A 27,447-nucleotide genomic window follows, 5' to 3' on the forward strand; every position below is an offset into this window, starting at 1 on the left:
TATAGCTGGAAACTATGATACTTCTCTCTTTGTAATCAATGGAACGGGTAAACAGAAAATCAGTACCCGACACACAAGGGCGGGGAGGCAGTCTACCGGCTCGGTCTAATTAACACAGAGCAGCTCGCCCAACGAGAGCAGAACATACATCCCCTTCAAGGGCACATGAAATATTCACCAGCATAGACCATATTTGGGGCCAAAATGAACTTCAACACCAGAAAATATTTAAAAACCGAAAGGCATGCTTCTAAACAACCCGCAGGCCCAAAGGACAGGAGAATTATTTTCCATTGAATGAAAATAAAAACACAAGGTACAAACATATATACTTGCGCATTACATTTAATACATGTAACAGAGTTAATGATCTGATTGGAGTAAATCCATCACTTGGCTAGTTACTTCCTTTTCATCTAGTCTATTCTTTGTTCTGTTCTGTCTCTTCTCTTGACTATTTCTGGACTATTTGAGGACTCTTCATGATTTCACTTTATCTCCACAACTGGCTTCTTATTTATGACGGCAGCACACCCTACCAACAAAGGGACACTGCGGAGCGAGGCTTCCAGGGCTGGCCCCAGCCCGCCCACCTCACCGGGCCCTCCCCGGGGCAGCCCCCCATGGCAGGCTGGACGGGATCCAGTGGAAGAGCGTCCACGCGGAAGGTGTCCTTCCTGCCCCCCTCCGCTGCCTCTCCCACGACCACGCCGGGAAGCCCTAACTGCTCCACGTCGGCACAAAGGGCAGCAACGCATCCATCACCACCGCCCCGGGAAGAGCGATGGGCCGTGCTTCCCGGCACAGCGGGATCTTCAAGGATGAACCCGGCTGGTTCTATCCATTTCCAACGTCAGGTGGCAGAGCTCAGAGTTGCATAAAAATGCTCACGTGGTCTGACTATTCAAAAGGTGAATAAAATTCTCAAAGACAGGGAAAAAGATCATTTCCCAACTTCCAATTAATCAGCCAAGGCATGTTCTTTCTACTCGGCTGTGAGGATCACTGAGCAATCTTGACGCTCACGGAGCATCTAAAAATAAATATCTTTACCTTAACAATAGAGGGGATGGAGCGTCAATCAGCGCCCGCACGGTCTCGTTAAGAAGAAGATCCATCACTTTGAAAATCTAAGAGGACACGCAGACCTCTCCGATGAGCTGCTTCTCAATCACACACCAGCCTTTTGTCCAATATTCTGATAAAACTCCAGTCCCAAGGTTTCCCAACAATGGCGCCGTCTACACAGCCCTGAGCCACCCTCCAGGTCATACCCAGATGTCCTTCCACGTCTCTGGAACCGACCTGCGTGCTCTCCTTGGTCAGCAGGGCTGGACGGAAGCCACGGACCAGCTCAGGGGCTGGTGCTCCCAGACGGAGGCGAGAACCCAGGTTCGTAGTGGGAGACAGGGCCACCCACCCCTTGAGGCCAGGTGCCGCCTCAGGCAGACGCCAGCCCAGCCAGGCGCTCTTTCTGGAAGGCCCTGCCTGCTGCAGGCCCCGAGACCATCCACCGGAATTCTGGGGCTGCGGACTCCCGCTCCCCCGACCCTGATCTTCCCAGTGTTGCTGGTTAGTCAGCCACACTGTTCCTCTAGGAAGTCCTCCATTTGCTTTTTTTCACCTGAATTCATTCCTGTTTTTCTATAAAACAGCAGTTGTTGCCTGACAATAGGCGGCAGGTAACAGACCTTTGGGGAAACCAGGAACACTTTGACGCAGTTCTCCAGCTGCACCGGCAGCCGGCAGGAAAGCTCATTCCTCGTCTGGAACGAGATGCCGCAGCCCACGGCGCCTGCATCGGGACCGCTCCTCGCACTGTGCACTGGGCTCCCCCCGGCCGGCACCACCAGGGAAGGGGCTCTGGGCCGGGAGGCACCTACCATGAAGGACAACGATGACAGTGAGGGGACACAGCCCACTGTGAAGGAGAGCCACCCCCTCTCCTCCATGCTCACCCTTGGCCAGGCCCAGAGCGTCTCTTGTCTCTACTACCCGAGGCTGGGCTGAGGCAGCTCAAAATGCGATCCAGAGCTCGCCGGGGGCTGAGTTCCAGCAGCCTCGGTTCTCTCCCTCACCAGTTCCTCCGGTGAAAGGGAAAGTGGGCGCTGGTGTGGGTCGCGGTGCGGCTCAGGGGCTTGGGAGGGGAGAGCCACAGGACCTGCTCCAGAGCTGCGTTCCCATTCCTATGTCCGGGGGGGGGGGGGGGGGGGGCTTGGGTTGCTAGCAACACCAAACAATCTGGAACATCCAAGCCGTTCGAGAGTTCATTAGAAGGATAGGAAAGAAGCTCGCAGCTTCAAAGAAAAGGTCAAGAAACCAGGCCCAGGAAGGACAGCAACGCAGGCAGCTCCACGGAAACTCAGGGAGTCGCAAAACAGACATGCCGCGTGCGCCCCGGGGTCACACACCTCCCGCCACTTCCAACCTTTGCGTGCCCTTGCTCAGGATCCGGTGGGTGGAGGAACGCCGGGCGGCCTTCTCCTCAGAGAGAAAGGCTCTGGGCACCTCCGGCCATGTCCCATCAGACCTTGTGCAAAGGGGTTGGTGGGTTCCCCAAAAAGGAGCACTCTCAAAGGAGGGCAGAGCAGGCGTCGGGCAAAGGGTCTGCAGTCAGCAGGCCGGCTAGAAGGGCTCCCACCCCAGCTGGGACTCGGGACTGGGCTCAAGGGCTCTCCGCAGGCTATGGCGGAGTTCACGGTCTTGCCTTCTGTGGTGTGAAGGGTCAGGGCAGCCTGCAGGCTGACATCCAAGCCCCAAGGCCACGTTTAAGCCCAACGGCATGAACAATCGTACACGTCCGTGAACGAAGTGTCGCGGAAGGCAGGTCTGTGGCTCTCCGCCACGTCATCTACTTCATTAGCCTCAACCATCGAGCACCGTGCTAATGAGACCCCCGCATCCCAGGGCCAGCGCCTGACTCTGGGAAGACGCATTTCATTTTTCAATTAAAAGCTGATTTTCGATGTTCAGCCTTACTCCACGTTGCCACTACCTCTTTAATTAATTTAGCATCTCTCAACCAGCAGTTGCTAAATTGCCCAGAGATGGGAAAACCGGTGGCCCGGCCCTGCCAGCCCAAGGTGAGTGGCCTCTGGAGGGCCGGGGGACGGCATTTAGCTGACAACACTGGCTTAAACAGCCATTAGTCGGGAAGGAAAGACAAAGACACTGGGAAAGGCTGGGGGTGGGTAGGTCTTCTGAAGCCTTAATTGGTTGCGGAGGGAACCCGACCCTTGCGTGCATTTCCGGGAGGTTTCCGTGGACCTTCGGACTGGCTTTCCCAGGGGTTTTGCTTTTGCTGTTTTTCTTCTTTCTCTTCAAGCCCCTCAAGGCCCCTTCCAAGGAGAGCCCCCTCCGTTTGGCTGGCTGACGGCTGGCCTCAATGCAGGTGAGGGGTCTGATTCCCTGTCCCTGTGGTCCTGGGGCTCAGGAATGGTCCGGACAGAAGTCCCAGTGCTGTGGGAAACAAAGACAAGGGGAACTACATGCCTTCACTACCCACAGCCCCCGACAAGTCCTTGAAACGAGCAGAGTGACCTTCCTCTTGGAACCCAGCTGTCTTGATGTGAATACTTTGCTAAGGGCAAAAGGCAATCCGAGCTTAACATTCACCCCCCGCCCCCCGACCCCCCAGGATCCTGTGAGTCTACTTTAACATATAAACTCCTCTGGAAGCTTCCTTTATCTCTAAACCCCACAAGAGACCTATTGGCAATCATCCCCAAGCACACAGCCCACTGATCTCCATCTGAAGGGTCTCCTGACTCGGGTCTTATTAGATGGTAATAAATGACCTTTTCCCAACACCAGCGAGCCCCTCAAGGTCCTGGAAACCTTGCTTCCAAAATTCCTCAGAGACTCACGCTCTCCCCCCCTCCCTGACTTGAAAGCGTAAAGCAGCCCTGACCCAACTCCTCCTCACCCAGCGCTGCTTTCTGCCCACGGGTCCTGTCCCCGTGGTTTATTAAAACCACATTTTTGCACCAAAGGCATCGCAGGAATTCTTTCTTGGCCATCAGCTTTGAACCCTAACATCGTTCCTACTTTGCCAGGAAATCTGCAGACCAAAGGGCCTCCTTCTAGGGGCCTCCATTTAGCAGGACTCACGGCGACTCCCTGGGCCACCGCACCCGCCCCGCCCAACAGAGTCCAGCGGTTTGAGCCGCTCCCCCTTCATTAAAAGAAAAACAAAAAAGCCCTGGGTTGGCAAGGCACTTGGTATCAGCCTAGGGCCCCACAAGCAATACCACTCGATGGAGAGACCTCTTGGCCCCCAGCCTCTCCCCCGGGCAGCTGTGGGTACCCCGGCTGCGGGTTACAACCCAGACTTCGAATGCGGGAGTCACACAGTGAGGCCAGGGGTGGTGGCCAGCCGCCAGCCTCTCTTGTAAGAGCCCTGGGGGCCCCTGCCTGTGGGCAGATGCCCCGTGCTCTCAGGAGGGGTCGGGGTGCCCACAGGCCCCAGAGCAGGGCAGACCCATGTCATCTCTCTGGGACAGTCGGGGCAGCTAGGTCCACCCCTAGTCCAGCCCGCGGGAATGGCCCCCACCACATCACCCTAAGATGAAGCTCCTCCCTGTCGGACAAGGGTGAACCTCGTGTCCTCAGAGACCCGAGACTGTGGGTGTGACAAGAGTCCCGGTGTCGGAGTGCTCTGCCACTCCCCTGCTGCGACCCCAGGGGCTCCCCACCCCCTGCCCACTAGGATCCGAGTCCGGACTCCGGATGTGGGGTCCCATCCCCAGGGGCTCTGAAGGGCTCACTCTGGAGCAGGCCCAGACACGGGGCATTTTCAAAGCTCTTCGGGTGGGGCACCTGACTGGTCGGTCGGTGGAGCGTGCGACTCTTAGGGTTGTGGGTTTGAGCCCCAGAGTGGGGTGCAAATCACTTAGAAAAATACACTGAAACCTTCAAAATAAGACAGAACAAAACAAAACAAAATAAAATAGAAGCTCTTCAGGTGACTGTAGGTCACCGCTCCCGCTGAGAGGTCCTCCCCACCCTCTCCTGGCCTGTGAGGCCCCTACACAAGGCCTCCTCCCGCAGCCAGAGAAGCTTCCGTGCAGCCGCAGGCCCACCAGAGAGCCCGTCCTGCAGGGGCTCCAAGGGCCGCTACTGCGCCATCAGCAGGAGACCCGGCGCCATCTCCAGGCAGCAGACAAGGCCACCAGCTCCCGTCACACCTGAGGCAGGGGAACAGGTCCCAGCCCCTCCGGCTCCCCCGGGCAGATTCACCTGCCTGCGTTCCTAATGCCTCCCGCTCGGGGTCGCGGGTCCTCTGCTGCATGGTCACGTCGACGCCGCGCTCAGGAAGTGACTCAGACTCTCGCAACACCGCACGCTATAAAAGGCAAATTTTAACAGACAGGCCCGAGGAGTGACACAGAGACAGGACACGAAACGGCAGAGAAAGGCTCGTGACTGTGGTCATCCCACTTTGCCACCCCCGAGCTTCCTGCCAGCCACTGCGAAAAGGGACATGTTGGTCTCCATGTTTGTCTTTAGCCGGAAAGGGCACCAGGCCCGCGGGGCACGAAGGATTCTCCTGGCTCCTAGCCGCTTGCTTTGCTGCCCTGGGGTTTCCTCTGGGAGCCGGGCCCGTTGGCAGGTGCCTGCTGCTGTGCCGGAGATTTCCACACAGGCAGAGATGCTTCTAGAACCAGGGGTGGTTCCATGGAGTGGGTCTGCGGAGAACCCAGGGAGCCCCTCCTTCTCTAGCGCTCTGGCTGGGGGCTTCCTCCTCTAGGCCTCTGCAACCCCATGAGGTGTCCAGGACCCCACGCTCCTCCTCCTGGGCTCCCAGCTGCCCCACAGAGTCCACACCAGGACCTCCACATGGAGGGAGTCGGGGGGGAGTCCTGCCAGCCCTGCCAGCCCCGTGGAAGGAAGTTCCTCTCTGGGAGCTGACGGAAGAAGGGTGCGGGAGCCCTCGGGCCCCAGGGCTGGACAGCCTGGGGCCAGCACAGAGCCAGCATGGGGACAGCACGGGGCCCTTGGCCAAGACCAGCGTGTCCTCTGCATCCTCCCCACCCCAGCCCTACTATCCTCCATCCTTGAGTCTGTGTGTCTGGGCCCAGCCAGGGAGGCCAGGAGCCCTGCTCTGACACGCGACACTCCCCCTAAACACGCCATCTGCTCCTTGGCCTCCCCTGAGCCAGGGCCCGGAGACACCGGATTTTCCAGTGGAGGGGAGGACAGAGAAGAGGCAGCGGAAGGGCCGTGGGGTCCAGCAGTACCGTCTCCACCTGCTGGCCCGTCCCAGCACGGGCCTGACAGCACTTCCGACCAGGCCTGGCCGTGGACCCCAGCTCTCAGCACAGCGGCACCGGCGGCCTCCTCCAGCCTCCCCACTTGTCCCAGAAGGGCACTGGGACTGTGTGCCCTCACTGGGCCTCTCGTGTCCACACCAGGCCCTGGGCAAGACCCTGAAGCCAGGCCCAGGCCTCGTGTCCAGCCACACTTATCAGTAACGGCAGCTCCCGCCCCGTCCACCCAGGAAATCCCCCCTTCCCACCCCAAGCACAGACATGACCACTGACTCGCCTCCACCATGGCAAAGGATGGAGCCAGGTCTGGACCGACGATGTCCAAGCTGGATGCCCCGCAGTCCCCCGCTGCTGACTGCTCGCGTTGAGGCTCAGTGTCCAGGACGGGGGAGCCCGAGTCACCTCGGATCCCTGCGCATCCTCTCCCCCAACCACTCCCCGCGGAAGACAAGCGTGCGCGGGATGGACGGTGCGTGTGTCATTCGGACCACGGAGCACCGAGCATGCTGGTGACTTCGCCTGTCCTGGCACGGCACTGGCCCCGAAGTTAACCACCTGCAGCCACCCAGGACATACGGATGTGCTCGCGGACCATCTCCCAGAGAGCAGGCCAGCCGTCCCAACGAGGCCTTCGCGCGTCTGGGAAGACCAGCTTGACAGGGATCCCAAATGGTCCCCACGTGCTGCTGTCATTGGCAGAGATCACCCCTCCTGGGGCAGGTGTCCCCAGGCACTGCACGGACCCTCCTGCATTTCCCCCCGTCAGGCCCCTGAACGTGAACTTCAGCCTGCGTTTCTGGGAGCCTGGCTCCCTCCTGCGGAAGACGGATCACTGGTAATCACCCCGTCTGTCCAACATCGCGGCCCCAACGTCGGTAAAGAGCACATTTGCAAATGTTCGAGTGCCCCAGATGAAAGCATTTCTTGCAAAGAGATGCTGCATAATCAAATTGCAAACAATAGCAAAAAAAAAATTAAACTTTAATTTTTACTATCTTGAGAGGTATTTGCTAAAAGCTTTCCCTTAAATAGCTCACTTTTCTAGGAGATAAAATTGCACTAAGTGCTTTCATTAGTGGACATTTGGGTTTTTTTTTTTCTGGGGTAGATGTGAGAAATGTCAAATTTGGATTAGTAATTAGGACAAAATTCAAGCTCTTTAAATATCAAGTTTATGGATTATCATTTTACTTATCTGCGCGTTGGGGGACTGAGTGCCTGCTCTGCGCCAGGCACCGAGGAAACGTGATCTGAGCCTGAAACGAGTGGGAGGGACGGCGACCCAGAGCCGTGGCTGGATGCGGGGACGCGTGTGCTCCCTGGGGCTGCCGGCAGCACGGCGGGCCCCTCCGCACCGAGACGCCGTTTACTCACGGACACCAGAGAAGCACGGGCCTGCTGATGTGCAAGCTCCCTTTCATTCATTCACTCCCTCACTCACTCATTCCTCCCAGTGTTTGCAGAGCACTGGCTGCCTTCTTCATCCCGCACTCCAGTGTTTGCAGAGCACTATAAGGCTCTGCTCTCAGTTCTTGGGGTTCAGAAGCAGAATCCGCCTCCCAGAGCCTATGCAGTGTGTAACGAGAAAGGACAGCGCACAAGAGACGTCAGTAACTCGGGTGTTAAGTAGAGCGGTGCCTGTTAGGAGAGCCGCGAGGGAGAAGAGCCTTGAGAGGACGGAGCCGGGATGCTGGGACGGGCAGGCAGACTGGGGAGCTCCCCCTGGAGCCCCTTTGAGGGCTGAACCCCAACCCTGCTCTCCCTGGACCAATCTGCGGCCCTCGGCGTGGTTAGTCGGTCCCCTCCTCCTCCAGGCGTCTCTTTTGGGAGTCCCTGCTCCCCTCCATGGCGCCTGCGTGCTGGAGATCCCTCTGGGCTCTGCCACTGACCACCTCTCCCCGCAGTTTCACTCGCTCGCTAGCTGGGCTTGGCCAGGCTCGGACAGCTCTCGCACAGACGCTCCAGCCACGACCTTCCCTGGAGCCCCAGACCCCTGGAGCCGACGGTTCCATGACACCTGCAGTCCTGCTGTCCCCGGAGAGACCGCCCCTCCCAGGACTGCCTCCTTCCTCGTAACAGTCAAGGACTCAAGGCATTTTTCTTAGGAAAACCAACACATCCGGAGTCCATACCACTGACCATCTCCCATGGAGGGCTCCGACACAGCAGAGGGCACCCCTGTCCTGCCCTAAGCACCTCAGGGGAGGGTACCAGACCCAGAGTCCCCTGAAATTGTCCAGATGGGCCGGCTTGAGCCTGTGTGCTTTGCCCATCTTGAGGAACCCACAGTAGAGCCTCCTGCCCATACCCCCACCCACCCTGCCTCCTGCCCGGCCCTGCTGCTCCCCATGGGCCTGGGGTGCCCCCTACTCTTGGGAACTGGGAGTCACACACGGTCTCTTCACTGACAATCCCCGCCCGCTGGCCTTACCAGACCTGCATGATAACAAAACCTGTATTTTTAAGGAATCTGCCCTAAATGTCAAGTCAACAGCTACACCAGTCGTCTGTGCTGCTTTGCAACCCACTCCCCGAGTCTCAAGGACCTAAAATCTCTGCTTGCCGTGCTCCTGTGGGCGAGTGACTGGAGCTGGGCTCTGCTGGGCAGTTCCCCTGCTGGCTCATTCCTGCAGGTCCCACTGTCCAGCAGCCTGAGGGGTGGACAGCCCAAGGCGGCCTCGGTCATGCCAGGCACTTGGTGCCAGCTGCCGCTGGGGGGCCGAGGCCTCGGCCAGGACAGCCGTTCTCTGCTCCACCCAGGGGCTACGCCGGGCTTCTGACGGTCCTCTCAGGGCATGCTCCTGAGATCAAGCAGGTCTAAGTAATCAACTTCTAGTCCCTGTGGCTTCAAATGTGTCACCAAACAATCAGTGACACATACAGTGTCAACATTCTGTCCCGAGATCTGAGTATTTGAAAGCTTCCGAGTTGGTGTTTCCCAAAATGCGTTAGTATTCACTTCTGCCCATTAAGAAGAAATGAGCATCCTGTTGTCGTGCGTGTTCATTTACTTACATGCTAATTCTACACACCAATGAGCAAATCAATCCGTAATGCACGTGCCCTGCCAGACCTACGGCCCCCCCTTCTCCCGGCTCTGCGCCGGGAACGCTGTCACGCAAGGGCCGCATCAACAGCCCCCAAGCTCTGGTTTCCTTTGCAACTGGTTCCACGGTCTGGCCACCACGGGGTCAGGACACTTACTTCCCGGCTCCTGGCATGGGGAATATCATGACCCCAGAGTCCTCCCATCGAGCCCTGTGATGCTGGCCATGCCTTCTGGTTTCCCTGCACCCCGACCACATCGCCTAAAGTGTCCCTTGGTCACCGCATCTCAACGGGAAGCACAGGGCTCCCACGATGAGGAAAACTCAGTAAGAGGTTAGCAAGTTTAGAGTTTAGTGCAGTTGAGAAGGGCGTGGGCGGGGGTGGAAATGACAAAGGATGTCACTGAATCACTGACTCGGGGCTAAGTGCAGGCACTACCCTTGGCCCAAACGAAAGAGGGGGACAGTGAATCCCAAACCCCGCAGGGCAGAATCTTGCAGGGCAGCTGTCTGGAGAGAACTAGGGTCCTCAAGAGAAGGAAGTCAGACGCCCAAGGCAAGCCCGTGAAAAGAGAGGGCAAGCCCGCTTTCCGGCTCCTCCCTCCGCCCAAAACCGACCAGGGCTCGCCACTGCCCAGTCCCGGGGGGTAGGCGCCCACGGACAGAGCCTACAGAGAGCGAAGGAGCAGTGAGAGGGGCAAAGGCCCCGAGCGGCTCCTTTCCTCACGGCTCCCGGAGCATCCTCACGCTGATAAAACGTCTATTATGATATACAAGAACCACGAAGGGCGATTTCTTCGGACTAAAGCGAAGTCTGAGCAGAAGTCGTGGTGCTTTTTGCCCATGCTCCGTGTAGTGCACTTTCCAGACACGCACGCCCCACTCGGAGGACCCCTGTGACACGGGACCGCCAGGCCAAGAACAGGGAAGGCAGGTGAGTTGAGAAGTCAGCCTCCACCTGCTCCCTGGAGGTCCTTATCCCCTAACCCTGAGCCCAGCCTGGCAGGCTCTCCTCGGGTGCTGATCGCTTTGGGCCCAGAGCTCATCTTCAGGCCGCTCAGCTGCCCCAGTCAGAAAAGTCTCCAGGGGAGGAAGGGCGGGGGCGGGTCAGGGGCCCCTCCACTGCCAGTCTAGACCGCACACAGCTAGGGCACTGTGAGGGCACCGGGTTCCCACCGCCCACCCCCCAAGGTCCAGGAATGAAGCCACATCAGCCCTACCGCTCAGACAGCTGCTCCTGCATGCCGGGGGCTTTAAGAGGGGGGGAAGAGGGCATGAGAGTTTCTCGTGGCCGCTGTGACAAATGATCGGGAACAGGTTTAAGACAACAGTTGATCCTCACAGTTCCAGGAATAGAAAGTCTGAAGGAGAGACCCAGCAGGCCGCGTTCTCTCTGAAGGGTCCAGAGGGGGATGACCCCTGCCCCTTGTCCCATCATGGCCACAGCCGCTCCCCACCCCCCCACCCCCAGGCGCGTGACCATCTCCCCTGAGTGTCTGTCCACACGCTTCCTCCGGGGACTCACAGAGCAAGGGGCCCTGCTGCCGGAGGCCCACGTCCTATCTTTCATGTCCATCACATCAGCAAAGACCCTGTTTCCAGACAGGCCACATGTACTAGGGCTTGGGGCTTTTACAGAGGTTCTGGGGGGACACAATTTAACCCACAACACAGCGCTGCAGGGTGACAGGCAAGTCTCCTAAAAGGAATGTGCAGAAGGTGACGGAGGGCTGTCAACACCCGTGAGCGTCCTCTAGTCGGGACCCCGGGGCGCGGCGCTCGGGCTGCAACAGGAGGAGCAGGCTAGGAGCCGGGGACCCTCCTCCGGACGGAGCCCGACTCAAGAAAACACCTCCTCCAGCACGTGTTCCACAAAGACATGGCAGTGGAGGAAAAGGTTTGCTTAAAAACCCGAAGAACCATCATTCAGGTTTCAGAACAAAGCATTTAATTACCTTACACTCGCTACGGCCATTTTTGCTGCACAATGGCTTCTGCGTTAGTACGAATTCCTGCAGAACACCCCTGGTAAAAATCCTCGTGCAGAGCCTCTCTCTCTGAGGCAGACCGTCAGAGTCCGCCACGCTGCCCGCCGTCTGCAGACCTCCCTCGTTAGCCCTGTACAAGGATATTTAAGAAGCATCATCAAATGCATAAAACCAGGCACACTAAGTCACTTCCTCGTGGAGGTTCAACAAGGGAATATATTAGAGGTCCTCAAATCCTGACTCCCTGGAGTCTACTTTCCATGGAGAAATTGGTACGTTCACCCCTGTGTTCCCATCTGATAGGCCAAAAGAAAATGAATGAGTTTTTTGAAGAGTTGAATTGAGTTTCGTAGGAAGAGCATCAAAGTTCAGTGTCTTTATAGAAAGATGTCAACACCAATTTCCAGGAGAAGAAGGAGATGTCTAAGTGTCAAAAAAATTATGCCTAGGAGTCCCTGATAAAGAGGGACGGGGACCAGAGAAGAGGGTAAAAACGGAGAGAGTAGGATTTTTGAATTATCTTTGTGAAATACGCCCAGCAATTAGATCAGGATGGATCCGAGGCAGCCTCCCCTCGGGCCCAGCCCGCGCGCCCGCGCCCTCTGCTCCGCTCAGGAACGAGTCACAGACAGCTCCTCTACGTCAAGGGAAACCAGAACACCCACAAACTCGGGACGCAGACCTGGAGAATTCCTGCGGAGAAAATGCATATTTTTAGACATGAAAACGTTTCCCAGATTTTTAAGTCAGCGTGACTAATTCGATACGTAAATGCGAGAGATGGGTCAAAGGGCTGGGTTTTGAAGAACCACGTATCCAAGGGAGAGAGGCCCAACACCAGCCTGACACCAGTGCCCCACCGGAACGGCACGGCGGCTCGGGGTTGGCGCCACGACGGGGGACGACAGGCAGAGGACGGGGACCGATCCGGAAGAGTGAGGGGCGCGTGGGACCCGCCGGACGCCAGGCGGATGACGTGCAAACGGCGGCTGACGGAAGCGCCAGCGAGGGAGGTCGTGGCTGACGCAGCCCGTGCACCGCAGCGCCAAGCCCAGCCTCACGACGGCCCACGACGGCGTCCGGGGGCCCCAAACAGCAGTGAAATGAAACACCGAGACACATGACAGGGGCTGGGAGAGGCTGAACTCGTCCGCTGCGTGACGACGGGCTGATAAACCCCGTGCACTCCGCGGGGCGTCACACGGGATGAGAAACTGAGCGCGGAACAGAAGTCAGAAGGAAACGACACATCCCCTGCGGGGCGAGCTTGCAGCAGCCCCAGAACAAGCCACGTGCCCATTTTCCATGTCTTCGGAGATGGCCGCTGAAGCCGCGGTGAGCGGACAAGCTCTGAGCGCCCAGGAATCAGGAGACCCGCGGGGCTTTGAACGTGGCTGCGAGAAGCCCTGCGCGACGGAGCAGCGCGCCCCGCCGACGGCACGGCCGCCCGAGGAGGGAGCTGCCGCTGAGACCGTGACCCCGTTCCTGCCCCGCCGCCCGCGCGTGGACGCACGAGTCAGAGGACACTGCGATCCTGGGCGGAGGAGGGTCACCTCCCATTTGCAAAGAGCCTCGTCTCCGGAGCCCGAACGCCCGGCGACACAGCCCAGGGGAAACGAGCGTCCTCCTGCGCCCGGGAGAAAACCGTGTTTAACTGTGCGAGAATTAGCACTGGATTCTCATGAAATGTGTCTCCTAAGACAAAACCCCATTTTCAACTTAAATGAACTGTTTCGGCCGGCGTAAGTACCGCAGATATGGGGGAGAAATCCCCCAACACAGCAGGCGCTGAAACCACCCGCAGCCAGGGGAGCACAACCGTCCAAGGGGCCTCTGAAGGAGCCGGGGCCGCCCGCAGGCTCTCCAGCTTCCCAGACCTGCCGTGCACCCATCCTTGTGTGAGAAGACAGCAGGCACTCACCCGGGAGCGGCTGGGTTTGGGGCTCACTGCAGGGACCCACGGGCTGGCAGACAATCTGGGTTTGCCCCAGAGCTGACCGGGCCCCAAGGACCCGTCTCCTCCTCGCCGCCCCACAAGGCAGCCACTCTTTGCCTCTGACAGCTGAGTCCGAGCCCCAGAACCTCGTAAAGTTTTCGAGTTGAGTTGAGGGACCCAAACTAAAAGTTGTCTGAACCCCTACCAGACAAGAACCCCCCCAACCCTGCTTTGGGGTTCAGAGGGAGAGAGGCAGAAGCGCCCAGCTCCAGTCTTCTTTTCTGGAGACCGAAGGCTAGAAGGTTCTGTGGGCTCTGCCAGGGACAAGGGTGAGCGCTCACTCCCCGCTGGGTATGGGGGGCACGGACGGCTCCCTGTCCTGGTGCGTCTCAGGAGCAGAGCCCCCTGCTCTAGACCAGCAGAGGGGGAGGGGGCTTCCCACTCGGGACAGAGTCAGAAGAGGTGGGTGTCAGCAGCCTCCCCTCGGCTGCCCTGGGCTTTTACATCCACTCCATGTGCTGTGCGACCGAGCCGGGGAGGGAAGCAGGCGCGGCATCCAACTGACGGGGCGCTTTGCAACCACGAGTTCCGCATGGAGATACTGGGGCACCAATACATGGAAGCGACAGGAGGGCAAAGCACAGCTCCCCACACCTGTGCTGTGTCACCGAGGGGCGGACGCCTGTGCTGTGTCGCTGATGGGGACACCTGTACTCTGTCGCTGGGGGGAAACCTGTGCTCTGTCGCTGGTGTTTCGGGAGGTGTCCCGGCAGCCGCAGCACCCGTCGGAGAGCAGAGCAGGTCCCGGAACGACAGCTCTGCTCTGTCGTTGGAGGGGGGGACACCTGCTCTATTGCTGTGGAGGAACAGTTGTGCTCTCTCACTGGGGGGAACCTGTGCTCTGTCGCTGGGCGGGGACACCTGTGCTCTGTCTGTGCCCCCCACACCTGTTCCTAGCAGCCCAGGGCTGCACTCTGCCCCACCCTGACTGTGGGCTACCCACAGTGGGCCTCAAAGACAGAACTGCAGAACTCAGAAGTTGCTAAGTGTTTTATCTATTAGCAATTCCAAAGCACATCCACATCTTGTAAAGTCTCTGAGAAGGCCTGCAGGCAAGGCAGGCTTCCTTCCACGGATTTCGACTGGGATCTGTGTGTAGAACAAGGCGGTAAGTGGCCTCCTGCCTCACAGAGGTCCTCCACCCCCAGAGGAACCGTACTGAACTCCCATCCCTAAATATCTTTGCACAACAATAAAGTGAACGTGGAAATAAAATCTCCGTAGGTCAACAATGAAAGACAAGATAATACTGTTTCCCCTTTCATCCTCTGGCTGTTCTCACGGGCCCTCCCCTGCCCCAGCCCTGGTCAGAGCCTGCTGGGCTCGGGTTTGGGAAGCAGCTTCCCCAGGACAACCGGGACCTGCTCTGCTCTCCGACGGGTGCTGCGGCTGCCGGGACACCTCCCGAAACACCAGCGTCTTGTCCAGCCGCCCTCCTCTGCCGCTCACGCCTCCAGCACCTCAAGCTTCACTCACGCAGAGCCTGGAAGGTCCTTGGTTTGTTTTGAGCTCCGGCCTCCATTGGGCAAAACAGATGATCCCCTTCCTGGAAACCAGGAGTGTGGCCATCCCCGGGCCAGTCCGGGCCACGGTACGTGGTCGCATCATGGCTGGCCCAGCGCCCGGCAGACGTCCCTGAACGCCTGAGGAAGCGGCAGCCCCAACCCTCGGCATCAAGAGCACTTGAGGCCCGGGGACGCCCAGAGAACCCACAGTGTGGGGGGCGGCGATGCGATGAGCCCTGTTCCTCTCGGGGCACAGGGGTGACCGGGGCCCGCATCCCTGGAGCCGTCACTGGCGGAAGGGCCTGCAGGGCCGGCAGCACCGGTGCCCCGGGGCAGGAAGGGTGAGCGGACGGTCGGTGAGGCATGAGAGCCACGGGCATAGGTGATGACCTGCAGGAGAGGCAGGACGGTGGCTCGGGTTTGATGAGGTTATGTGGACGGGCGACTCAGCTTCCCAGTGTGCCCAAGGGCACCGCGCTGGGCCTTCCTCCCACTCTGTCCTCCGCCACGGGGAGGCCTGGGCGGCGCATCCAGGGGCGGCTGGCCAGTTAACTCCCAGACGGCCAGATGCTGGCTGGACTCCGCGATCCTCAGAGCACCAGCATCCGCCAGGCAGGCCTGGCCCTGAGAGCAGGTTCCGAGAAGCCCAGAGGGTCCCAGGAGTGTGGAGATAAGAGATCACTCATGCTAGCCCCCAACACTGCTGACGAGCTCGAGAGAGAAACACACGCGTGGAAGAGGCACGCTTCCGATGGCTGTCACCAGCTGCACCGGGCCGTGGGGGGCTCTGCCCTCTGTAGGAGGAGGCCCGTGACTCAGGCTGGAACTCTGTGCCCTGAGCTCTGTGGTCCCAGGGCAGCCCCAGGGCCCGTGGCCAGCTCCTTAAAGCCCCCCAAAGATACTAGGTCACAAGCCCCGGGCCCTGTGAATGTGACCTTAGCCCAGACTGCAAATGTGCCTCCGCTATCGCCCTTCCGATGGGGAGATGACCCTGGATTGTGCCCGTGGACCCCAAATGCCACCCCAAGTGTTCTTGGGGAAGAGGGGACTACTCAGAGAGACTCGACCTCTCGAGGCAGACCGGGGACCTGGCTGGGAGACCACGGAGGCCGGCAGACGCTGCCACGAGCCAGAGAATCCCTGCTGGCACACTGCCTGCACTCTCCCGGCCTCCGGACAAGGGACCATAGATCTCTGGGGTCTTGAGCCGCCCCGTGGGCTGCAATTTGTTACCGCCAGGGCAGGAAGCTGCCACAGGGCTACGCTGGACGCGTAGAGCGTCCTGGGGTTTCAGGCTGAACCCAGGAGAACCTTTTCCTCCATCAAGGGCCCGGGCTGGGAGGAACAGGGACCGACCTCCTGAGCCAGCCTCCCGCCTCCCGGAGAGAAGCTCTTTGCCGCAGGACAGAAGGAGGCCAAGGCTCCAGGACCTGCAGGAACCGGTGTGGGAGGATCCGACTGGACCCCGCAGCCACCGCCCGGCTCTCTCGCTCCCCCCAGCGCTCTCCGCCACCCTGAACCAGCCGCGTGGGGCCTCTGTCTAAATCATATTAGACGGAGTTGTTTTTTTTTTTTATTTTTTTTAAAGATTTTATTTATTTATTTGACAGAGAGATCACAAGTAGGCAGAGAGAGAGAGGGGGAAGCAGGCTCCCTGCTGAGCAGAGAGCCCGATGCGGGACTCGATCCCAGGACCCTGAGATCATGACCTGAGCCGAAGGCAGCGGCTTAACCCACTGAGCCACCCAGGCGCCCCCTTTTTTAGTTTTTTATTTAGGCTCAATTTAACGATCATACTGTATTATTAGCTTCAGAGGCAGCGCTCAGTAATTCATCAGTTGCATGTGACACCCGGGGCTCACCACATCCCGCGCCCCCTTCCCCCTCCCCCAGTCACCCATCCCCCCACCGCCCTCCCCTCCGGCCACCCTCACTGTGTTCCTAGAGTTAAGAGTCTCTCGTGGTTTGTCTCCCTCTCCGATTCCCTCTTTTTATTTTTCCTTCCCTTCCCTTGTGCTCATCCGTGTTGTTCCTTAAATTCCACCTATGGGGACATCACATGACAACTGTCCGGCTGACCCGTTCACTCAGCGTAACACCCTCTAGCTCCAGGCGCGTCCTTGCAAATGGCAAGATTTCAGTCTGGACGGCTGAGTAGTGTTCCGCCGTCCACGCGAACCGCATCCTTTGTCCCGTCATCAGTCGACGGACATCTGGGCTCTTCCACGGTTTGGCTACTCTGGACGTTGCTGCTACAACATCGGGGCGCAGATGCCCTTTCAGGCCATGTTTGTGTCCAAAGGAGTTTTGATTCACAGATGGAACAACCCTGCTGAGAACTGCAGACCCGGGAGGTGAGGCCGCCCTCTACGGACAACAGCTCCTGACCCGGGAGGACCGCACGGAGGTAAACAGGAGCCGAGCAGGCAGCATGGGATGCAGGGCTGCTTCTGGAGGAGAAAGCTGTACTGTGTTCATACATGTAAAGTCTTCCCTGCCCATGATGACGTTTGACTTCCATGAAAACCTTTCTGGCCGGGGAGAGACTGCCCCTGCCTGAGCTACACAATTCTCAGAAACACGAGGAACCAGCGCGGCGAGCACAGGCTATGCAAACCCACCAAGCAGAGTCATGCCTCCCGTCTGGCCAGAGCACCCAGGACGCCACGCTGCTCTGCGCCCGTCATCCCAGGGCCAGCTGCCTGGCACCGGGAGCCCATTCCTGGAGCCCAAAGGCCACCAGAACTGGTCAAACAGCCAATCCTAAGGGTTCACCCTGCTCTGCCTCACCTTTCCCTTGGGAAACTCCAACAAAGGTTGTGCCTAGGTGTTCCCGAGCTCCTGCCTGCTGCCCCCCGACCACCCTAGGGCTTCCCCACCCCAAGACAAGGGTCACAGAAACAGCAAGGAGGTCAAGAAAGCGGAACCCCTTTTACGCAGAGAGAGCGGGTATGCACGAGGACACGTTTGCTATTTACAGAGTCTTGCCGCTGGCTACCAACAGCCGGACAGGACTGTCCCGACTGCCCGATCCCGGGCCAAGCACTTCCACCAGGGCTGCCTGGGTCCCTCGTATGCACTCGTGACAGCCGAGTGTGTGTGTCCCGAGCTCTTTGCTGCCCTGACTCACGGATGGGTCCCCACGCTTCGACAGCTCTTGGCCGTGCAGAGCGCCCCACTACATGTAGGGACACCCGGGATCTACTGCTTGAATCTATGTCCCCTCTCTGGACAATTTCATGTTTGCTTTTCTCTTCTTGCCTAATTGTTTCATCTCCAGATTAGAGCCCTCTCGGGCGGAGACAGGGAAACGGAAGGGCTCCCTAACGATCTGCTTTTTGCTCCTCCTCCTGCTTCTCCTGTGCTAGGACGGCTCCTGCTCTCCACAGGTCACGCAGTAGTGTCCTTCCTCATCGTAAGGGGCAGGAGTCTGTGATTTCTCCAGGACAGATACCAACTAAGGAAGGACCAGGTGAGAAGGACCAGACAAAGCCTCCAGGCCTGTGCTCCAGATCCCGGCACTAGACACCTCAAAGACCTCCAGGCTCCAAGGAATAACATGTGGGCTCCTGTCTTTGTCCTAACTGGGTCCTGGACACCTGAAGGACACGCACACAGGACGACGGTCCTCAGGAAAAAGCCGAGACCCCAGACAAAGATGCGACCCTCCCCTCCCCTCTCCGAGTCTCCGGACACTCAGTCAGTCAGTACCACACTCTCCGCCCCCAACCCCCTGCTCTCACCTCCTGCCGGCTCACACGGGACCGCGGCCCTGCGTGCAGCCAGGAACCCTCCTCCTGGTCCTGCATGACCCCCTGGGGGCCCCCGGACCTGGCCTGCCGGCGTCGTGATGACACCTGTCTGTCCGTCTAAATCTCCAGCAGGAGTCAAAGAGAAGTGGTGTGCGCTGCGGCCTGGGTGCTTCTGCGACGCTGAGATGAACTCCTGGGGGATGAGCCGGCTCGGAACCCGCAGGCTGCCGCCCACTGCAGCTGCAGCCCAGGGAGGAGCGTTCCGAGGCTGCACCGTGTGTCCCCTGCGGCTGCGCCAGGTCCCCATCCCCTACAGGAGCACATGCTACCCAGCCTGGGTCTCCACAAGGACTGAGGGCTCCAAGCGCTGCGGGTACAGATTATCTGGGCAGACCCCAGCATCCATCCGGTCAGCAAGACCCCGCTTTGGTTCTGCCACAGCTGTGGGCTGAGCTGCTTCTGGGGCAAGTGTCGGAACGCTCTCATCAGAACGGAGAGATGTGTCAGAGCAAGAGTCCTGATCTCACCAGCCTGGATGAGGCATGTTTTAGCAGAGACATCACAGTAAACTGGCTGATTTTAAATTATATTATGCCTCAAAGTCCCCTTAGCCCAGACCACGTGCTCTTCTGCTTCCAATCTTCAAAACATGTAGGTTGATGTATTTCTACCCCCTCCTGGGTTTTGCCAGCTAACAGGTAAGTCTTAATTTCATCAAATCCTTGAAATTTCTATTTCCTGTCCACATTAACACCTTAATGAACGGCACAAAGCCTGCGGCTCAGTGTGAACACAGAGAGGGCGGCCATCCCCGGCTGAGTGTTGATGAGGAGGGCAGAGCCAGATGCCTTCATCATTCCCGGGCTTGGGGGGCAGGCACGGGGCACCTCCAGTGAGTGCACCCCCAGGAGGCGTGGTCCGGGCCGCAGCCAAACGCAGACCAGCCCAGGGCCCGAGGAGCAAGAAGACCACAAACCTTGTGACGATGACGAAAGGGTACTTGGGCAGCATTCTCTGTCGCAGGCCTGGCTCCCCACTTCAGGCGGGGAGAGGAGCTGCTGAGAAGAGGCATCTGGGGGTGAAGGTGCGGAAGAGACGGGCACCGGGGCTCTGGGGGCCGCCCGCGGGGTCCTGCCCATTCCCCCAGCGCACCCGCTCCTCCTGCCAGAGCCGGGCAGCTCGAGTCCCCATCTGCAGACCAGAGTCCAGGACTCGCCAACTGCCTGTCACGGGGTGTCCTGAGAGCTGATAAGCAGCTTGACGGCGGCATTGCCGACAGGCATCGTCAACGACCAAGAACTGATCTTATTAATCAAACAAAGACGCCTCCCGGGAAGCACTTTGTTTGCCGAACTACAGTCAGCAGAGAACTTGCTTGACTCCCCGTCAAGAATCGAGATCAATCCGCTAATTGTTAGGAGACTGGCAGAGCCCTGAAACAGAAAGAGGGTTAAACTGCCGACCAGGTTTTCTCTCAGTGTCTACAAGCCAGGCAGGGATCAGGCTCGGGAAGCGGGGGGACATGGCATGTGGCTGTCAATCTCCCCTCGGGCTGTGGGGAGAGGAGGCAGGTTGGAGCCCCACGGGCCACAGCTCTCCAGAGAGGAGGCAGCCCAGGTCTCTGCTGCCAGGAGTCTGGGTTGCTGTGCTTTGCATAAATGCATAAATTTGCACAGCATGTTCAGGCAGCCTTAGGCCAGGTGGGCTCTGCAAAAGCTATCATCTTCAGTGCAGCTCGGGGCAACGGGGTCCCAGCCGTCCCCGTGGCCCTGGGCCTGGTGAGCAAGGTCCTCCCAACCTGGGAGACCGCAGAGCTGACCTCCATGTGCCACCGCGGCCGGCCCCCACTCGTCGGTGGCGGGGCCTTGCGGTCTGCCCCCCGACGAGGGTGTGTGCCACCCCGCTCCTTCCGGGACTCCCCCTCCCCGGGCTCTCCCTCCTCCCCATCCCCGTCTCTGAGAAGGCCCTTCTAGGCGGAGGTTCCCAGACAGACCCTTGATCTGCACGGTTCTCGTCACCATGGCGACTCTCCCCACTTCGCAGGAGAGAAAACCAAGACATGGAGCAGTGCGCGATCCTCCAAAATGGCCAACCAGGCACCCAGGGCTGAGACCCGTGGGCAGGCGTCTCCCCATTCATCCCTGAGCTTGGATCTCAGTGCCAGGCCCTTGTGGGGCTCCAAAGTCCCCTCTGTACCCCTTCTGGCCCCCTGTCCGCCCTCGTGATGACCCAAAGCTCCAGGACGCGAGGTGCAAGGGAGACGGATCACCCAGTGGTAGCTCACTGGTCTCACCTCCGGGGACAGGAGCCCTAACACGGTGCTGGTAAACGGGTCACTCTTCCTCCCCCCTCTTCACAGCATGGGAGCCACAGCGCGTGGGCACTTCCAGACCTTCCTGGGGGCGGGGATGGAGAGAGAGGCTGCCCGAGGCTGCCGGACAGCGCCAGAGTCTCGGCCCTTGTCCACAAGATGCAAGAACCGCGTCTGTGTGAGGTCGCCTCAGCCCCCGTCCTGAGACTCTCCCATCGGCCACGGGGGGGGCCCCGGCGGGGCGGGGACAGCAGCTTGGTCCTCTCCTGCACCTGCACCCAGGCTTTCCCACTCTCCGCATCACCTGCCCAGGACGTGGCCACGTCTGCCCACCCCCCACACTGGTGCGGCAGACCCCGAGGGGGCTCCCTGCTGCCTCCACGCCCGGTGCTGTCCGTTCCCCACCGCGGGGGCCCTGAAGGTCACCCGAGACCGTCAGGTCAGGACAGCCCACCTCAGCAGCCTCCCACAGAACGGAACGGGAAATCCCCGCCGTGGCAGGTGGCCCCTAGCCCCCCCGACCCTGACCTCTCCCGGCTCCCGGGACATGCGCGAACCCCGATGAGCCGCAGTGTGGTCCCCTCCAGAGACAGCCTTTCCTCAGGTCTCTGCAGAGCCACTCCCTTGTCCCCCCGCATCCCTGCCAGGGGTCACGTTCCCAGCGGTGCCCGGCTGACCACACTGTTGAGCTGCGAACAGCACGTCCGGCGCCAGGAGCCCCCCGGCCCCGGCTCCTGCTCGTGCTCTCCTTCCGCTGCCGCAACTCCGCACGCGGGGCCTGCGTCGTCCGCGCTTCTCACGGCGGCCTGCGTCAGCCACAGCCGGCCTGGGAGCGCCGTGCGGCCAGGACGCCTTCCTCGTGCACGGGTCCCCAACACCCGCTGCCTCGCTCTCCGCTGAACGAGTGAGCCCACAGCATGATAAACCAAGATCAAATTTGCTTCCTGGGGCGCCTGACCTTCTCGAGGGACACCGATACACGGACAGGAGCCGGCACCGGCTCTCTGCGGCGCAAGTGCTCGGAGCGCGAAGAGACCCGCGGACCTGCCAAAGGGGCTGCTCTGGTCTGGATTTTCTCGGTTTTGGCCTTGAGACACACAGTCAACCCAAATCAATTTAATATCCATTTCAAGCCAAAACAAATCAGTTTTAGGCAAATTTTTAGGTGAGGACGCCTATTTGAAAAGGCGGCTTTCAGCGCTTCACTGAGGTTTGGATGTTGGTGACTCGGATGCCCCAGCTGGGTCCCGGCTTCAGACAACGTCTCCGGGGGCCTGAGCCCACGTCTGCAGGAAGATCCACGAACCCACCAGTCTAAAACCTGGCCAGCAGCTCCCGTGGCCCCACCAACACCTCCTTCTCCCAAACCCCGGTCTCAGCCAAGAGCACCCCTCCTTCAGGCACCAAGGTAGGGGCCTCCGCATCCCGCTGCCCCCAGACCCACGGTCTCCGTACCCTCCCCCACCTCTGGGAAGTGCCATTAGCTCCTCCCTAGAAGCAAGAGAAGGGAAGAGAGGGGTCACCAAGCATGGACCCCGGCTACCGGCCCGAAGCCGGGAAGGGGCAGGGACAAGAGAGGGAGAAACAAGCCGCAGGCGTCGTCCGTCCGAGCTTCCTGGGGCTGCCCGGACAGATCACCAGAAACGAATTCGCTCCTAGTTCTGGAGGCTGGAGGTCCAGAGTCCACGCGAGGACTGCACTGCGCCCGAAGGCTCTAGGAGGGAATGCCGGCTCGCCCCCGGCCCCAGGGGTGCCGGCCGTCCTGGTGGTCCTTGCCCTGTGGTCACGTCAGGGCGGTCTCTGCCTGCTGCATCTCACCGCCTGTCTCTCCGCGGGTTTGCATCTCTTCCGCCGTCTCTGTTCTCGGGAGAACTTGTCTGTGGAGTGAGGACCCACCTTAATCCACAGTGACCTCATGTAGAAATATTTATCTCAGTCTGCAAAGACCCTTATTTCAAATAAGGTTACTTTCTCAGGTTCCGGGCAGACATATCTTTTGGGGGCCGTTATCGGAGCAATTACAGTCTGCCCTCTGGCCCTCAACACGTCCCCTGCGCCCTGCGTGTTGGTTGATGACGTGACCTAGTAACCTGCTTCGTAAAGCGGCTCTGGCCCAGGGTCTGCTTTGGGCTCAGTCCAGGAGGGGAGAGCCACTGCCTCCGTCCTAGCCTCCATGGGGGTCTTCCTGATGCCCAGCGCTCTCCAATGCCCCACATGTAAGGGCACCAGGAGAACAGGCTGCCCGCCGTCTCCCGAAGCTACGGGGCAACTGTGCATCCAAAAAAACGGGAGCGACTTCTCAGCCAAGGCCTGCCGTCCCCAGGGCCGGATGCTCCTGCTCTTGCTTCCCCTGCTGCTGCGACAGTGACCACTGCAGAAGGTGGACCCTGGGGCCCCGAGCGAGGACAATATGGACGAGAGCCCCACCAGTGCCTGACGGAGAAGTAGGGCCAGCGCCTTGGTGGTTCTGGGCCTTAGCATATCCCCACAAGACAGCACCCCAGCTCCGATGCCCTCGGCTGGCTTTGCTTTGTCCCGTGGAAGAAGTAACATGTCTCCTTTTCCAACATCCCGGTGTTTGGGGGCCCTAAAACAGACACCGACGTATTTTTATACCCACACATGCAATTAAGGGGATGTAGGTAAGCACATACAGAGTATCACAGAATTTACGGGCTGAAGCCTTACGACATTAGTCAATATGACTCAGAAACCCTAATACCAATGAATGTCTTGTTTGGGGGGAACTGTCCGTGTCTCCCTCACAGTCCAGCTTCAGGATATCCCTGGGGATTTTTTCCCACCCGCCACTGATCCCCATGTCAGAGACAGACCCAGAAGCAGCCTTCACCCTGAAGGAGCAAGGGAACAGCAAACTCTCTGAGGTCAGAAGTCTAAAGGCATTTCTGACCAGTAAGCACCTTCCTTCCTTCCAGGAACAATCCAGGCTTCATCAGATGTAATTAATTTAATGAGATTTAATCCTTGACTCTGCCCCGACTTCTCGCCGCCTGTCAAGACTGACTTCAGGATAAGTCAGATGTCCTGTTGCCTCACCCCGTGGCCATAGACGTCCTTGGTCCATTTGTTCTGGTTTCTAACACCCGAACTGTTAACTGTAAAATCAAAGTTCGAAGAGCTGTCTCCATCAACTAGATCACTTTGTCCTGACATCGGCTTCTCACCAGCGGGGTGTGCTTAGTAACGTGGAAAGCACTTACACACATTCACATACGTTTACAAAGATGCACACAACACCATGATGGGCAGAATTCCGAAGGCGCCCCCAGATTCCCAGGCTGGTTTCCATCAAGCACTAACCTAGATACTGCCCTCTGTCTGCATAACTCTGTGCCACAAGCTGGGTGTTTTCCTAATATGACAGAAACCTATTGCCTCCCCCGTGTAGAGACCAGACCTGGAAGCCGAGCTGCTGTCAGAGCCAGTCCCTCTGACCGGCCTCAGGGATAACTGTCTGGGGCTCCTGCAGCTTCTGGTGGCTCCGACGAGAACGGTTTGGTGTTCCTGGGCTTGCAGACGTGCCTCTCCAGCCCCTGCCTCCATCCTCACGGCGCTGTCTGCTCCCTGTCCTGGCGGCCAGCTCCTCTTGCCTCAGGAGGGCACCTGTTGTGGGACTCGGGGCCCAACCTCATGCAGTCCGATCTCAGTCCTTAGCTAAGTGTAACTGCAATGACATGATATCTAAATCAAGTCACCATGTGAGGTTCTAGGTGGATATGAATTTCACCCCACTCTAGCTGGGAGGGACCATGCAGATGGAATTGGGGTTCCTGATGGGCAGACCTTAACCCAGGAGAGCATCCTGGCTTATGGAGTGGGCCCTGTACGGTCCCATGAGCCCTTACAGGCACCAGACAGGGAGACGTGGCAGCAGGGAGATACCCAAGCAGGAAGGGGACTCCCCGACGTGCTGGCCCGACGCTGGAGGACGGGGACCAGGAGCCACAGAGAGGGGGTTCCTAGACCGGAGGGTCACCCAGCCGACAGTCTGCGTGAGAACGCAGACCCCACCAAGTGACCTTGGAAATGATTCATCCCCGAGCCCCCCGTAAGAAGCAAGGCCCTGCCAGCAGCCCCAAATTCATCCTGTGAGCCTCTGAGCAGTAAGCCAGCAAGATGCAGACAGACGCTGGGCTGGACTCTGACCTCTGGAACCAGCCAGAAGCCACTGGTATCACTGTGAGCTGTTGCCCGTGTGCGAAGTCGTCACAGCAGGAACAGGAAGGTGACACACGCACCAAGTGAAAGAGGCAAGATCCCCGACCCCCCATACAGTGTGGCCCCTGTGCAAAGTGGCACGTCCAGAAAAAATCCAGGAAGAGGGACCCCGGGGGGCTCAGAGCGTTAAGCTTCTGCCTTCGGCTCAGGTCATGGTCTCAGGGTCCTGGGATCAAGCCCCGCATTGGGCTCTCTGCTCAGCAGGGAGCCTGCCTCCCCCTCCCCCTCTGCCTGCCTCTGCCTACTTGTGATGTCTCTCTGTCAAAAAATAAATAAAATCTTTTTAAAAATCTGGAAAGAAAAAATACCCACTACTGGAAGTGGTCGTCTCTGGGAGGAGAGTGATCTTCGGTGTGTGGGTCGGGGGAGGGGAGACGCTGGGTCAGGGCGAGAATACACAGGGTTGACCTTTTTCCGTACGTCTTTCCACATTGTTTGGAATCGCAGAACAAGCAGATATGCATGTACAGTACATGTAGTTAAGTTCTTGTTAATTACAAAATACTAAAATGACGCAAAAACGCTTAGGGAATATTTACAGCAACTCTGCAAGGTTGTTGCCACCCTGCCAGCTGGGGAGACTGAGGCACACGGTGGCCAAGGAGCCCACCTGAGGTCAGGAGTAGTAGCCACAGGGTTCAAACCCAAGCCCGGGCCCCCGAGCTGTGCTGCGGAGCACGGTCAGGACGCCTGCCTCTGCGAACCTGACTCCACGAGTGGGTATGACGCTCTCCAGGTGATGTGCCCAGCATCAAAGCAGGAGGCAGCCAGGGACAACAGGGACCTTCTCCTCCTGCTTCTCTTGCCTTTATATCGGGGAGCAAAGGCTTTTCCAGAAGGGCCCAGAACACCCAACCACTCCTGGAGCTCAGGCCACCCACCATCACAGACACTCATCCTGTGAGCCAGGAGAACAGGGGAGGCCCCTGCGGGAACCGCCAGGGCATGGGCCAGAGCCCGGGGAACACACGTTCCCCACTTTCCAAACTCCAAATCATCGCTCAGTGAGGCAAAGAAAGGAGTGCAGAGTCCTACCCCAAGTCCTGAGGCCGCCCCCTCCCGCTGCCCATCCCAGCCCCTGCACCCCAGCCCAGCAGGAGAGGCAGAGACCACCTGCTGTCAGAAGCCCACCGAGAGCCCAACCAAGGCGCTGGCCGCTGCAGAGCATGAGGCTCATCAGGAGATAAAAACCAGCGGCCGGAGGGACCAGGCCTTCCCGAGCAGACCATGCGGACCACACCCATGCTGCCCACTCTGTGCCCTGCCAGCTGGGCCCTAGTGTTCGTCCTGGACAGCAGAATGAGGATCCCCTCTCCAAGGTGGCGACAGTCCCCCCACCGCATTCCTAGGACCCACAGCTTCGGGAGGCAGAGTCACAGAGGACCCGAGCTTGTCGATGGACTCTGAGCCTAGAGCCACATGAATCAAGTGATCCACAATGGAATCAAGTGACGGATGCTGGGTGCCGGGTGCCGGGCGGCTTTGCATTGCTTTGAAGGAGAAAGAGCCATCTGGTGGGGACATGGGCCCAGGGACTGAAGAGCACAGCACGACTGAACGCGGACCCTGCTGGGAGCTCAGGCAGAACACCCACATCCCACCCCCAACCCTCGCCCCGGTTTGATGCCCAGTAGGACCGGGTCGGTTTCTCTCACTACCCTCGTTACTGAGGGGCCTCCCTGCTCCCTGTGGCCGCCACACCCCCCGACCTGCAGACACACCCAGGGACCCGAGCGCCCGTTCACTCGAGACGTTAGCCACTGGCCAGCAGGCAGCTCGACGCAGGCCACGAGATCTGTGTGTATTTCCCACGACAGAGACTGGGCTGTATTACGAAGCTTGTGTCTACATGTGACACGAGTCACATCCTCGTCAAGTCGGCACACAGCACACAGCTCTGAAAGCTGGTGAAAAGAACCAGCCAGAGCGATCCTGCTCCACGCCCCTGGCCTCAGCCAGAGGAAAGCAAATCCTTCGGGAGATGGTAAGGCAGGGACCAACTCTGAATTTCAACTGAAACCAAAATCTAATAAAATGAGGAGACTAAGCCAGAGTCTCTGAAGACGAGACCCACAATGGACGCGTTTCACACGCGTGAAAACAGGGGCGGGCCTGGGAGGTCTCTTCCGTGGGATGACAGTGGGGGTCCCAAGTGGGTGATGGGGGTCCCAGAAAGCACAGAGGGCTCATGTCTGAGGACCCCGGGAAATGGTCACCAAAAGAGGGCCAGGGCCAGGGGCCTGGGACACCCTCAGGGGACACAGGCGGGGCAGCAAAGGGAGCGTCTGTCCAGCCATGGCGGGAACACCAGGCGAAGGTAGGAATGAGGGCGGCGCAAAG

At 59.1% G+C, this 27,447-nt stretch overlaps 1 long non-coding RNA gene across 2 annotated transcripts in view; it reads right to left on the reverse strand.

The window, feature by feature from the left end:
• Window positions 1-27,447, reverse strand: part of LOC131830250 (uncharacterized) — a 169,403-nt gene that overhangs the window by 25,726 nt on the left and 116,230 nt on the right. Inside the window, exon 3 of one of the 2 annotated variants that reach the window (XR_009353078.1) lies at window positions 2,458-3,459. The exons of the other annotated variant lie outside the window; for it this stretch is intronic. This is a non-coding gene — a long non-coding RNA (uncharacterized LOC131830250). Of the gene's footprint in view, window positions 1-2,457; window positions 3,460-27,447 lie in introns of those variants that run through there. 2 annotated transcript variants of the gene reach the window in all.

The sequence above is a fragment of the Mustela lutreola genome, chromosome 4, assembly GCF_030435805.1.
Source record: "Mustela lutreola isolate mMusLut2 chromosome 4, mMusLut2.pri, whole genome shotgun sequence".
Classification (NCBI taxonomy): Eukaryota; Metazoa; Chordata; class Mammalia; order Carnivora; family Mustelidae; genus Mustela; species Mustela lutreola.